We start from the raw sequence: 15,556 nt of genomic DNA on the forward strand, positions 1-15,556 counted from the left end.
TATTATAAACTTCTGTCTTTTTCCCAAACTCATGGGCTACTCTACTATCATGTTTCATGTTCTCTTTTGATTAGGGAAAAGGCATATTTATATTTCTTCCATTTGGGGTGAGAGGACAGTTTGGATGTAAAATACATCACTTCATTTATCACCAGGATTTTGATTTGACCAATTATTCAGGTATCATTTTCCTCTTTCTTTAGAATCAATGCTCACCTAGTGGTATTCAAACTTGGCTGCAGATTAGAATTATCTGAAAGCTTAATTTTAAAAATTTTAATGTTTATTTATTTTTGAGAAAAAGAGAGCACGAGGTGGGGGAGGGCCAGTGAGGGGGGTACAGAGGACCCAAAGCAGGCCCTGCACTGTCAGCAGAGAGCCCGGCATGGGGCCCAAACTCATGAACTGTGTGATCATTACTTGAGCTGAAGTCAGACACATAACAGACTGAGTCACTCAGGTTCCCTTTACCTGAAAGTTGTAAAAAAAAAAAAAATTCCAGGAAGAGTCCAAACCACATTGTTAGAAATTCTGATTCAATTGGCCTGGAAAGAGTCAGGCTTTGATATATTTTTACAGCTCCCAGTGATTCTAAGGTGCAAGCAGAATTGAGAACACATGCATACTAATCTTGGTCAGATACCCATTACGTGTAATCTGTGTTCTTGCAAAATTCTCCTCTCCTCATCTTTTAATGCGGCCTACACATCTTTACAGTATTAATCTTCTTGAAGTTTTCAGAACATAACTCTCATTCAAAATCTTTTCATTTTGCTTCATTTTAGTAGATACAATGATCAGATTCTCATCAGTCAAGATCTAGTCTCACCAATAGCTTCTCGGCCATTTGGCTAAGATCAAGTGAAGATCTAGTCTCACCACGCTGTCAAGAATCTTCTCACAAAAATTTTTCGTTTGTGTAACATCTTAATCTGTTGAGGTTGCTATAACAAAATACCACAGGAAGTAGATTTAAGAAACAGAGAAAGTTATTTCTCCCAGTTCTAAAGGCTGGAAATCAGTGGTCAGGGTGCCAGCCTGAGTGAGCTGGAAGACGCTTCCCTGGCATATCCATTCATGGAGGTGGGGCGCAGGGAGCCCTCTAGGGCCTCCTTCATGGGGCATTCATCACACTCAGAAGTACTCTGCCCTCCTGATCTAAGGTGACCTAATCACCTCCTACAGGGTCTACTTCCTAATACCATCACATTGGGCATTAGGATTATCAACATATGAATTTTGGGGGGACATAAATATTAAGACCATAGCAAGTGCCTACTCTGTACCTCAGCTTAGTTTCCTGTAAATACTTTCTTATTTTTATAACTTGTCTCATATCTTTTCTCATGAGGGCATATGTTCAAATAAAAAATAGAAGATCCTGGCATAAGAGAGAGAGCATTGCAGTCTTTCCTAGACAGATAAGGCAAAGGGCCAGCCAATGATGTACAGATTCACAGGAGGAAAACAAAGACGCCTTACCAAAAAAAAAAGAAAATGATAAAGTTTGAGACTTTCTGCAAAACATGATAAGGTATCTTTTGCAAGCAAGTGGGGAAAAGTATGGGACATGCTGAATAGGATCAGAAGATTACATTGAGCTTTAAGATATGTATTTTTAAAGAAATATGTAATCTAGACCAGGAAAAATGATTTTGTGACCATATCCAGCTACTGTCTTTTTAAAATAATTATCTAGTAAACCTTGTGAAGGATGGGGTAGGTGGAAAAGGTACACTAGACATAAATATCAGCACACTTGTGTAGAGTACCTATGGTTTGCTGAATGTAAATTCTATTTAAATTACTCTTAAAGTAAAATGCACATGCATCTCAATGCAGACTTTAGGATTATCCATTCTCTACAACTCTTTTTCTTTTATTCATAAAATTCCAAGTAAAGGATCCCTGGATATTTTTATTTGAAAAGCGTGACTCGATCCCTTGTACTAAAGTCAAGAGTTTAGTTTCCAAAGTACTAAAATTCATATGTTTTCTAATAGAATGTTGCACTAAGGTATATTTCTGCTTGTGTGTTACTTATTACATATATATTTAGTGGCAAATAATCCAAACTATGAAAATATATGTAACATACATAAAATATTTATATATTGCATCTAATTAATTAATCCAATAAGGTATTTCTTGTTTTGAAATTTATAATTACTTTATAATTTTAGTTTAAAAGTGTTTTTACTTATTTTAAACATACAGATGCTTTAATTTTAAGAGTAATCTGCACTTTTCAAAATACAAAGTTACAAAGTTGGTATGAGGCAAAATTCTGTGTGAAGGAAAGTTTGAAACAAAATATGATTCAAGAGGAATTTAGAAATAGAAACGAAAATAGCTAATTTTAATACACAAGAAAAGTTGACAATTTTATGTGTCTTAAAATATATTATCACTAGAAAACCCCTATATACTAAGAGTGAATTTAATTTCTTGTGCAAGGCTTGCATTTCCAAACCTCACATAGTTTATTTTCATAGTCTGTTACCCTACACATAAATTATTACAAAATAACAATATAAAAAAGGAAAACTTGTATATAATAAATTGCCAATTGTCATCCTAAATAGCTCACAATCTCAGGCTTCATATGTTTGTATGCTTCGCCAATAAAATCTAACTGAAATGTCTGTATTTCTTTCTTCTCCGCTCTCTTAAGTGGCACTTATTCTTCTGCCTGATATAGTTTGCTTTGTCTGATTGACAAAAAAGTTAGCTACTCCAGTGGTATGAGGCAAAATCTAATTTCCAGGTATTTTTAACAAATGAGAGCATCTAGGCATAAAGAAGAGGCTAACACAAACATCCTGTCCAATATTATTGTGTTAATAACATTTCCCAAGCACAATTTTCCAGCTCTCTCTCTCTGCATAGAAGAGCTTTCTAATATCCTTATCACATTACATCTATTTTAAATACTAGCTCAAATTCTGCTTCCTTCTAAAAGCTTTTTAAGAAACATTTGCATTCTGTAAGCTTCCAAAAAAGTCCACAATCATCCTTTGCCCTCTCTGAACATATATATTTTAGTTGGTTTCAACTGACTATGAAAGCATGTTTCTTTGCATCATAGGGAACGTCAACATTATGTTTTCTTCAATGCAACAGAAGTATCTTCGAAGATGAATTTTCTTTATAATTAGAGCTTATCTTTACTGTAGCCATATATATACAGTTGACCCTCAAACTAGGAGGGAGTTAGAGATGCCAAGCCTTGCAAAGTCAAAAATCTATGAATAATTTTTGACTGCCCAAAGATTTAACTATTAATAGCCTACTGGTGGCCAAAAGCCTTACCTGTAACATAAACAGTTGGTTAACACATATTTGTATGTTGTACGTGTTATAAACTGTGTTCTTATAAAAAAGTAAGCTAGCAGGGCACCTGGGTGGCTCAGTTGGTTAAGCCTCTGACTTCGGCTCAGGTCATGGTCACTTTTGTGGGTTCAAGCCCCGCGTTGGGCTCTGTGCTGACAGCTCAGAGTCTGGAGTCTTCTTCCGATTCTGTGTCTCCCTCTCTCTCTGTCCCTCCCTGCTCATGCTCTGTCTCTCTCTATCTCAAAAATAAATAAAACATTAAAAAAAGTAAGCTACAGAAAAAATGGTATTAAGAAAATGGTAAGGAAGAGAAAATACATTTACAGTACTGTACTATAAAAATTCCTTGTATAGACAGTGCGCCCAGAAGTCTTGTGGGTCTCTTCAACAGTGTTTGGACAAAGCAGACCCTGGGATGCTTCTTGTTCCAGCCTCCCACAACCCTTCAGTTTCCTTTCCAGTAGAAACACAGGGACCCATCTTCTCAGCCATGCCCTGCATCAGGCACCAACCAACACCATTTTTGAGCTTAGCTCTCTATTGCAGATCAACCATAAGCCCCCAGATTCCTCAGAATTATTCCACTGAGGTGGAAGCTGCAAAAGTTTCTGGTCAACATGCATCTGTGGGCCTCCTACACCTACCTACCTGTCTCCAGGATTCGATTCCCATCAGGATGCTGTGTCTCTGGATGGTACTGGACACTTCTGTGAGTTGGCTGAAGGGAAGCACCAGGTCACTCAGCCTTTCCAGAAGATGCAAAACCAGCATGGGGACCACACACTCTTCCAAGATAATGTAGAAGCTACCCCAAGATGAGTGAGGTAAAAGTGTTTGTCATGGAAGCCACCATTGTCCTGAAGAAGAAGCTGAAGCAAGCCTTTTGGATCTGTATGCCCTGGGTTCTGCTCGTGCAAAGGCCCATCTCGGTGACTTCCTGGAGAGCCACTTCCTGGATGAAGAGATGAAAGTCATCCAGAAGATGGATGACTGACTAACCAGAGGTTGGCTGGCCCCTAGACTGGGCTGGGCAAGTATCTCTTCTAAAGGCTCACCCTCAAGCTTGACTGGGAGCCTGTGGAGTCCACTGGCCCATGAAGGGCTCCACTGGCATCTCCCTTGTTGCCAGGACTTATGCCTGAGCCTCTCCTTCCAGCCATGAGGCAGCTTTTTAATGAAGCTGAAGCCCTCACTCAAGCCGAAGACCAAATGGAAACAATGAAGCTTTTCACAGGAAAGAAAAAAAATCCACGTTTGACTGGACCAGCGCAGTTCAAACCCATGCTGTTCCAGGGTCAACTATATATACATACTATAGTCATGTAATGCCATTACATATAACATATAATATATATATATAAAGATCATTATATACATCTAAAAGATTTTACATATTCTAAGCATTGTCTACGGTAAAGACGGCACAAGATACACACGCTCAGAAACATTATCTTAAAATTGCTTCATCATAAGCTGTGTTATATTTAATTTTTGTCCTCAAAAGCATATTCTGGTAATTTCTCCCATCTTCATCTTTCTGCTTTAAATGTAGCTGAGAATGCCAATTGGGTGGGAGTTGACTCATGTAAACACCATCTGGCTCCCGAGTTAGAGGAAGAAGTTTTATAAAGCCGAGATTTCCCAGACTCATTGTCCTTCCTACCAATCCTGCTGACTTCGTTCAGAATTCCCTGGGAGAGAAGGAGAGTACCTTTCTGAGTACTACACTAAATTATAAGATCAAACTGTCTCCCATTTTGGATTTTTCTTTGGGATGAAAATAGTCAAACAGTGTGAAGTTCCACAAACAGAAGGATCTTGTTCTTCAGAAATGTGTCACCACATGGCATCTTTGATTTTAAGCAGAAGCGGCTCAGGCAAGCGGTTTCCAACTGTCCTTAGAAATGGGTTTCCTCTGTTCATAAGATTCTTATTTCATGGATATTAGAACCTGCTGTGTGGTCTCAAACTATGCAACCTGAAGAGAAAGAGTAAACTTGAACATTTTGGGTTGAACTTTCTGTAGCTTATTTGACCCAAGTTTTACAAATCATCATTATTGTGTTTTTAAGCTAACTGCAAAGGATGGATCACAAAGCAAAAACCTAGCAGACAGAAACAGAAAGAAGAAATCTTATGATCTTTAGCTCTTGTTTATGCCCTCCATGAGATAAGAAATAGTCCAACCGCCTGAAATAAGGTGTTTTTCTGATGCTGCTAACCTGCAGCTGAGTGCCAGTAGAAAAGGAGGAAAAAAATAATTTAATTCGCTGAAGCTAGTTATTGTTTAAAATAATTGCTACAGTAGAATAATACCTTTCAGCAGTTTCTATGTGTGCAGAGGACAAGGTAGCTGTTGGCTTCTTACCAGAAATATGATTTCCTATCTTATCCTTTTCAGTGTAAGAAGGAAATTAGCCTATCTCACAGGTATGCGTCAGGAAAGTCACACCGAAAAAGTAGTATTCCCAAATCAAAGAAACAGCCACATGATTTGAAGAGAATCCAAGTTAAATATCATATCAAAGTATTCTGTAGGAGGTATTTCCTTCTTTTAAACATATGAATGCTTATTTTTCACATATTCATATATTCCTAGAATTCCATTTTATGCCTGATAGAAAAAAATAATGGTCATATCCATACACAAATATCATTTTAACTTCCTACATTACATATTAATCATATTTATAGCCCCAAGATGCTGTTGTCAGCCAAGTTAATAAATTTTCTTCATTGAATATGTTCAACCAGATTCCGGGTTATCCTAATAAGAATCATCTTCTTCACACAAAGGCACGCTGGCTATATTGCTCACCTTCACCTCAGGGAAGAGCATAAAGCTAGCCAACCAACTGGAGCTTCTCTCCATGTGCTTAGGTACTAAAATTAGTGATGGATAAGCCTGAGAAAGCCACCTTATGAGTACACGGCAACTAATTTTCATGGAAACAAGGGACAGTTCATTTGAGAATGACTGATAATAATATAAGAAACACATAACAATAGAAGCGATTGAAACAACCACAATCCTAGAACTGTTTGTTGCCATTTACCAATACGATATTGGCAGCAATAAAAGTTATAAGTCAGAGGCAATCAGCACAGAAAAGCAGGAGAAAAAAATCATTCTAACATAACTCTGAAGGGCAATCGGTGACAAGTAACAGATACTTAAAGCAACAAGTTTAAATCCATCCTGTGGATCAGTAGAGATTATGTAATAGACACAATTGGGTATTCTTTCAGTAATTTTCTCTGCTTGCTACTCTTACATGGGCCAGTTCTCCAAATAAAGGATATTGATTTAATTTTAACCTGACAGTCAGAGAATTTTTTAAAGCAAATTCACTTTTTAAATAACACAATTTATTTAACTTTGGGGTTTTTTTTTTTACAGATTATTGATTTTATTAAATTTTTGACAATAACCTACCATACTTTGAAAACCAGCTGTAAATTGCCTATAAGAATTCTTATGTTTCTGAACTATGTAATTTTTGAAATATACAAATCTGATCTTATTTCATGGAGGTAAGCCAAAAACAACCAACTCAGAAACGATTCCATATCCAAATTTACTTTTGTTCCTCTACAAAAGAACCAAACTATTAATTAACTAAATTTATAAATAAACTATTAAAAATAGTAGTTAGTACATTTACATGCTTCTCACATGTCAGATGTTAAGTGCTTACATTATATAGCTCATTTAATACAGCACTCCTAGGAGATGGGTACTATTATTGTTTCCATTTTTCAGCAGATGAAATTGAAGCACAGAGAGGTAAAGTAACTGACCCAAATGTTATCTAACTGGTAAGGAATAGAATCAGGATTCTGACTCCAGAGCCGACACTCAACTCCTTCCCTACTGCTTTTTTAAATAAACTTCACCAATCCAAAGAGTGGGCAATACTGGTAAAAAAATCCACTAAATTTAATATCATCTCTTCATCAATCTGCTAAGTATGGCTACATACCTGTAGTTTGTGGATTAATGCTTTGGAAGAATAAGTGACTGCATATGTAATTTTTATATGGCGAGCGGATTGAGCAAGAAGAAGCACATATACTCAGTTTTTCCATGAAAGCCTAAAATTTGGTTATATCTGGTCATCATTGCAGAGTATTCTAATTTATTCTTTTAAAATGGAAACCTTTTCAAGTGTGAAATCTAGTTTAGTATCTGGCACTTCATTTAGGAAAATTGAAGGCTAGACTGAGTCAATAGTCACAGTCTGGTATTCAGGGGAGATGTCTTCACTCAGATATCTGGCCATTAACACTTAGTGTCATCTGGGATCTCAAACAGGCTGTTGAACAGATCACTGGTCAGGGAACTGGCTATGTGGGTGTGTCACCTGATCAGTTGCACAGGTCTTCATATTCTCAAGGGTTTCCTGCTTGGTTTAATGCTCTGCTGTTGCTGCCATAAAACTCCTAGTAATTTTATCTCTTATTAAAATTTCAGTAGAATTAATATAAATGTGATATTAGTATCAGGTGTACAATATAGTTATTCAACAGTCTCATATATTACTCAGTGCTCATCGAGATAAGTGTACTCTTAATCCCCTTCACTTGTTTTACCTATCTACTTACCTCACTCCCCTCTGGTAACCCTGTTTGTCCTCTATAGTGACGTGTTTTTTTTTTTAGTTTGCTTTCTTTATTTTTACTTGTTCATTTCTTTTGTTTCTTAAATTCAACATAAGGGTGAAATCATATGATATTTGTCTTTCTTTGACTGGCTTATTTCACTTTGCATAATACTCTCTGGCTCCATCCATGCCATTGCAAATGGCAAGATTTCATAAAAATCTTAGAAGAGAGCACAGGCAGTAATTTTTCAGACATTGGTCATAACAACAACCTTTTTTATATGGCTCCTGAGGCAAGTGAAACAAAAGAAAAGAAAAAATTAACTGTTGAGACTACATCAAAATAAAAAGCTTCTGCACAGCAAAGGAAACAACTACCAAAACTAAAAGATTACCAACTGATTGGGAGAAGATATTTGCAAATGACCTAGTCAATGAATGGTTAGTACCCAAAATATATAAAGAACTTCTACAACTCAACACACACACACACACACACACACACACACACACACACACACTGCAATTAAAAGTGGGCCAAAGACATGAACAGACATTTCTCCAAAGAAGACATCTAGATGGCCAACAGACAAATGAAAAGGTGTTCAACAACACTCATCATTAGGGAAATGCAAATTAAAAACACAATGAGATATCATCTCACATCTGTCAAAATGGCTAAAATCAAAAACTCAAAAAACAGCAAGTGTTGGCAAAGACATGGAGAAAAAGGAACTCTCATGCATTCTTGGTGGGAATGAAAACTGGGGCAGCCACTGTGGAAGACAGTATGAAGGTTCCTCAAAAAAATTAAAAATAGAACTACCTTATGATTCAGTAATTGCATTACTGGATATTTACTCAGAGAATATGAAAACACTACCTGGAAGTGCTATGTACATCCCTATGTTTATTGCAGCATTATTTATAATAGCCACACAATTGAGGCAACCCAGGTGTCCACTGATAGATGATTGAATAAAGAAGATGTGGTATGTATATGCAATGGTATATTATTCAACCATATAAAAATAATTTTATCTTTTCATTTGTGTTTTCCAACACCAAAGGATTAATAGAGCATGAGTGTAAGCAGAACAGATATGTGTAATGCACATATCCACCATCCCTTGTCCCCCATTTACATAGAGCATCTGTGGCGCCCATGAGCACAGTGGACCATGTTGTGTGGGAGTTTAGTAAGACTCAAAACAAGTACAAGGTAAGAATTTTACATCTACAACTGAGTTATCGAGGGGAGGAGGAGGTGCGGACAACTCCAGGAAGCCATGCTTTCTTTCAAATCATTATTTGTTTCCAAGAAAGCAATGACATTTTGACGAAACATGAATCAGCAAGGAACTTGACACATCCTTTCTTACTCATGTTATGTTCTTGTAGTAGACTAAAATGATGATGTGGAAGGAAAAGGAAATACGAAGAAACTCAGTTTCTTTTCCACTCAGTCCCTCCTTGCTCATCAGTAAGCTGAAGGTAAAGCAGTGGTTGACTGCATGTGTATCAAGAAGTGAAATAAAAATCAGTAAGATGGTTTCCTGCAGTGTCTCCGTTCTTCTGGTAAGAACTAAATCCATATGCATGTATGAACTACAAAATGTGAATTGTGTGATTTTGGTGTTTCCATATCTGGGTTAAATATCCTTACATTTGCATTTAAAATCGGTATTGCACGACTTAAAGACGACCAGTAAAACTCATGGTAATAATTTAAATTTTGATTTTTCCTTACTTAGCACATCAAGCAACAAATACAAAATACTATCACAGATAGAAAAAAATTGCACAAGAAAAAAGAAAGGCTTGATGGTTTTGTATTGGGTCATACCAATTATATAGCCAGTCTCAAAAAACTGTACATGGTCTCCCTCTTATATTGTATTTTATGAAATATTTGTCAGCATAATTGTAGGCTCATGTGCTTTGTTCCATTCTTCTGATCATATAATGAATTATGTTAAAAATGGTATAATTCAGTGGTGACAAGTATTGCTTCTCCTTCTGCTCATCTTGTTTTCTCCAGCCTGAGAAATTTTCTTCTATATGTTCTGGGAGGGGCAGGCAGGAGATGGCAGCAGAGAAGTAGAATAACCCACCATTTTCAAATGCCTCCTCTTAAACATTTTATGTATTGCAAGTCTCCTCACTGTTCTCTGTGAGATTTACGTTTTAATGAACCAGAGCCAGAAATCAATTCTTTTATTTTTTTGTTGTTTTTGTTTTTGTTTTCTGTTTTCAGCTCATACAATTCTCCCTTAAGGTAAGATCACAGTAAGATTCTAATGCTTGACTCAAGGAAAGAACAATAGAAAATAAAAAATAAGGGACATAAAGAAGTGCGTATTTTAAAAATACCATCATGACACACCATAATAAAACAATGCATCAGGTCTTAAGTTGACTTAATTTTCTAAACTCGAAATATCTCTCTTCTCTCAGGCAAACTACCACATAAATATGCAACTATTTTGAAAGTTGCTGTTCTTTTTTTAGCTGCTTATTCTTGTAGCAAATTGCGACCACATGATGATTTCAGTAAATTTTTTGAACCACTTTTCCTATGTGGGAATATTTTTCCTGTCTTTTTTTTCATTTTGGCCATTGTTGGCATAAAGATTGTTAATTCCTTGTCAATTTATTTGATAGTATCAAAACAGTTCTTCTAAAATATTTAAAAATTCCCTTATTTTGCACATGAAAGAGACTGCAAAGTCAAACTTTTCCTGTTGCCCTAGTGTGCGCAGATGAGTTTCAAACCAGAGGGAAGAATATTAAGAAATCCACGTTGTAAAGAAAAATCGCCAGCAATAAGGACCAGAGGATGTCCTCAGATTTTAAGTTTAGGTAAACAAGCATCATCTCAGTAGATCACAGCTACCAATCCAAAGTCTATAGACTATATTTTATTAATTCTCAGACAGACACTTCTTTCATGTTTTAACAATTCTGAACTCCAGTGCCTTTACAATCAGTACTGTTTTATAGTCACAAACCTGGCAGAAGTTCAAATATAGTTGCCACTATCATTCATGTGAGGGAATGTGTACAAAAGAACCAGCATTAAAACTGACACAGTGAGTGTTAGTGCCATGGAAGAAGGTCCTGAGAAGAAGGTACTGTTAACCCTGGAAACCAGTTGTTTGTACAGGAGAGATAGAGGCAAAAATTCATTAGACACAGTTCAAAACAGTTTCCAAAGGAAGTCTACAGGTCTCTAAATCTGTATAATTACACAACTTATCTGAGGACACTGGCTATCTGGTTATTGATGAATTTTAATCAAACTCCCCACAACTCTCAAGGACGCGAAGTATGATACTGAGGTAAACAAAAACATGGACATTGATGACTGTAAATCCAAAGTGATTTAGAAGACTCAGAGTCTGATTATGAGGTAGCTCTAGAAACATATTAATCAATTTATTTTGCTTATATTATTCAGTTCTTGTATGCATAAAAATGATACATGATAAAGTCTACCTGTGTCTGAAGAGCTTTTTTCAATAAGATATAATTTTCAAAAAATGTGTGACAAGATTACATTGTGGCATAGTTTAATTGGTAGTTTTGATTCTCAATTAGTGAGTGATACATGAAATAGTGTTGCAGCCAGCAATTGATGGTGTTTTAGAAAACCAGAAAATGAGAATTTTGAGGATCTTGAGAATCTTGAGAATCTTGAGAAGAGGTCTGTGCCGAAGTCCTATGAAGCTAAGTTAAAGGAGCTTCCAAAGAAAAGTTCACATTGATTAAGATGGACTCATGAAGAGGACACAAACATATCCCAAGAAGCACTGGATGTCTACTTGGACAACTTACTTGTTGATCAGCCCTGAATCTACTTGGAGAGAGAAACAGAAAACTGAAAGGGAAAGTAGGACAACTGTGGAAGCGTCTGCATGCTCACCATTTGCTTTTGCAAAGAAACATTATTTCAAAGAGGTAAAGTTACAGCTCAAAAGTAACTCTCTTTTGCTCATGTTTCACACAAGAAAGTGACCCTCCAGGTGAGGAGATCAAAATTTGTACGCTTGAAGTGTGTAGAGGTTGAAAGGGAGCCAACATGGATGGTGGGAAGAAATTAAGTCAGACCTGGTCTCCTAAGTCAGGGCAGTGAGCACTGGAAAAGTTCAAAGGTTCTGCATGAAACAGCGATCATCAACCAGATTCCAGCCTCACAGAAGACACCCTTGCTGACACATTGTTTGCCAATGAAGCAGTAAAATTACAGAAATAAAATCGCATACACATTTATATGAAGAGATTTTACCCATCTACCCTACTGCCTGCCTATCTCTGTGGTAGCTAGAATTTAATAAAGGATGGAGAAGGGACATAAAAAAGCAGAAGCCTCTCCATCCAAGTCCCTCCAGCAAAGGGTTAAGCCATTGCTTGAGGACAGAGAAAGAGATGAAATTGGAGTTTTCAACTGGATTAAATTTATGAAAACCAGAAATGAAAGGATGGCTATGGGGTCTGCCTAAACACTGTTAAGGGACTTTGAATTTGAAATTTGACAGAGCACAACGGAAGAATGTGATTAGAAAAGATAAAAGTTCAAACTGCTCCATTATCTAGTTACCTTTATGTGTCAAACATTTTAAAATGTAATAAGTCTTCCTCATATTCTCCTGCCTGAAAAAGCCACACAAAACAAATATGAAGGAAAGTTTGCAAAATATATACTCTCATCCAGTGGAACTCTAAAGATTTCAGATAATCTCTGCCTCCAAACTAATTCAAGTACTTTGGATACAAGGCTAGAATTCTTTTCTAGGCTATATTTTCAGATGATGCTATTAATTTAATTTTTTAATAGGCCACTAATCTAACATTGTAGCTGCAATGTCAATAGCAGGGCTTTTTAATCTTGTTTGTTTGTTTGTTTCCCCAATAGTTTGTGCTTCTCTATTAGCTTACTTTGAATGATGCTAAAATGCATTCTTATTGTCAGAATTTAATGTTTTTTACATAACATTTTTTCATCAGTATCATGTTAAGCAGCTCAGTTTATGTTAAAAGAAATTGATAACTCTGTGTATGTTTACTCTAATTTGTTTGAATGTGATGTAGTAATTAATCAGGACCCATAAAATTATTTTATAAAATTTTCCATTATAAAGCTATTGACAAAAATTCAATATCCATTTATGATTAAAAACTTTCAACAAAGTGTGTGTAGAAAGAACATACCTCAAATAATAAAGACCACACATGACAGATTAAGCAGCAGATTAATGAGCTAGGTAATATTCTTCTTTTCTCCAGTTGGCCCTGAACTCCATGACTGTATCATTTTATTTAAAATACCATGATATAACAAATCATGAACAAATATAAAGGACATGTTCTGAAGTCAGATAGAATGCTTGTATTATCTTCATTGCTCCTCCTTCAAACTCACATCAAGAACGAATTCCAAAACTCATTTGGCAAAAATTACTGTGTCACTTATGGAAAAGAACAATTACATGTAGACTTTCAAAGCTCTCATCTTAGAAATGTACCATTACCTTTGAAGAAATGACTCTTCTTTACAAGTAAGATTAATTTAATATTTTAATGTTTATTTAATTTTGAGAGAGAGTAACAGAGCAGGAATAGGGAAGGAGCAGAGAGAGAGACACACACAGAATCAGAAGCAGGCTCCAGGCTCTGAGCTGTCAGCACAGAGCCCAATATGGGGCTTGACCCCACGAATCATGAGATCATGACCTGAGCCGAAGTCGGCCAATTAACCTACTAAGCCACCCGGGCGCCTCCAAATAATATTGATTTAATTCTTTAAGATAAGAATCACCTCTCCCTGTAGCCTTGTATTTTTCAGTAAATTATAATCTTATCTGGAATAAATCTTTAGTTCTGCTATTCAGGATGACAGACACAAACGTGGGCCAATTATAATCATTCTAAGTAATAGATCTCTGGAGTTAATATTTCTCCCCCACCCTCTAGATTGGCAAGACTATGCAGAGTTTGTAAAATCCCTTTACTGACATTGTCTCCTGTTCCGCCATTTCCAATTATTGTAATAAAAGTAATAAATCAAGTAAAAATCTAGTTCAGATGTCATAAGCATCCTTAAATGTGGTCAACACTTGATGGTTTTATTTTGAGAGAATTTTAAATAATAACAATGAAACATTTAAGGTCTTTCCAGGTAATATATCCTAAATACATATGCCAAAATATAAAATAGGGTTGGTTTAACAAAATATAGCAATTAATACTTACCCGTATTGCTCAAAATGAAGTGTAAAAATAAACTCATACAATATTCAGTTTTATAAATGAGGTCTTCAACGTCCAGAGAAGTTTAACAACCTGCCCTAGATCACATAGCTAGTTAAGGGCAGAACCAGGATTTGGACTGGGGCAAGGGAACCTCAAAGTGTGAGCTCTTTAACATCCTAATAAGCTCCTTTTCAGGTCAAATATATGAGACCATGACATTCTATCATAATCAGAATACAATGACCTTCATATATTTCCTCTAAAAAATTAATGTGACCATGTGCTACCCCAGAATTTCTAAAAAGGAATCTAAGCCTCTTATATGTGTTTATTTAGATTGTTCTCACTTTATATAGATGTCTGTTGAGATCTCTGGGAAAGGACAAGAGTTTTTTCAGTTTCACTTTTTCTAGGGAAGCTAGAGAATCATACTTTTCTGTCATCATACTTTTCTGTTCCTCCTGATTGTGAAATTTGTAGCTTTTTCCTGGACTTTTATCTTGAGAAGATACTTAGAGGAAAGCACGTAGATGATTGGAACTTTAACATGGGGCAAAGATTAGGTGTGATCAAAAGGAAGATATTACCAGGATTTTTACAAAGTGATTTTTAAGGTGAATCATGTTGTCCTGCCAGTAGTTACTCTTCCCCTGGCAATCCTGAAGATAATGGATTAATTAAGGAAATTTGAGACAAATTAACTAGAAGAGTATATTTTACACAGTTGTGTTCTGTTTTTATTATATCTTGATTCCAGTTTTTTCTTAAAATATTTTAAGCATGAAAGAAAAGCTGGGAAAAAAGTCACTGAACCCAGCACTTCTCTTTCTTTATTCCAAAACAATTATCTTTCTTCACCTTCTAATAGTAGGCAGAAAGCAAACCATGCATAGAAGTGAACTACTATGTCCCAAAGAAGAGGAACATATATGTGAAGTGGGGTGAAGGGGAAGAAACACCTGTATGTTTTCATTCCTATAAAAGTAAAATGATACTTGACTGGATTCTCTTTGTGTTGTTATAAGTGTTTACAACTTTGGAATCCATTTCCAGTATACAGATCCATTTAACAAATAAACATATAGAAGGAGTCAGAGAAATGGGTAATTTATAAAAGCATCTAATTAAAATCATTTTGTTTTCCTCTGGAATATATTTGATGTTGTATTTATGTACCGCCTGCTGATGGCTTGTCAGTTCACATTTTGAAACAAAATTAAGCAATTACACATCACAGAAGCTATGGAAGGAAGCTCTGTCTTGGGCTACCTCAAACTCATCTTTTATCTTCCAACTACAGGGACATCACCTATAAAAGGGTGAGGTTGAAAACCTTTAGAATGTCAGTTGGCCTTTTCTGGACTTTT

At 36.0% G+C, this 15,556-nt stretch overlaps 1 pseudogene; it reads left to right on the top strand.

Moving 5' to 3' along the window:
- Positions 1 to 4,431, top strand: part of LOC115300984 — a 46,121-nt pseudogene extending 41,690 nt beyond the window's left edge.
- Positions 4,432 to 15,556: the final 11,125 nt, after the last annotated feature.

The sequence above is a fragment of the Suricata suricatta genome, chromosome 1 (assembly GCF_006229205.1).
Source record: "Suricata suricatta isolate VVHF042 chromosome 1, meerkat_22Aug2017_6uvM2_HiC, whole genome shotgun sequence".
In the NCBI taxonomy this organism is placed as follows: domain Eukaryota; kingdom Metazoa; phylum Chordata; class Mammalia; order Carnivora; family Herpestidae; genus Suricata; species Suricata suricatta.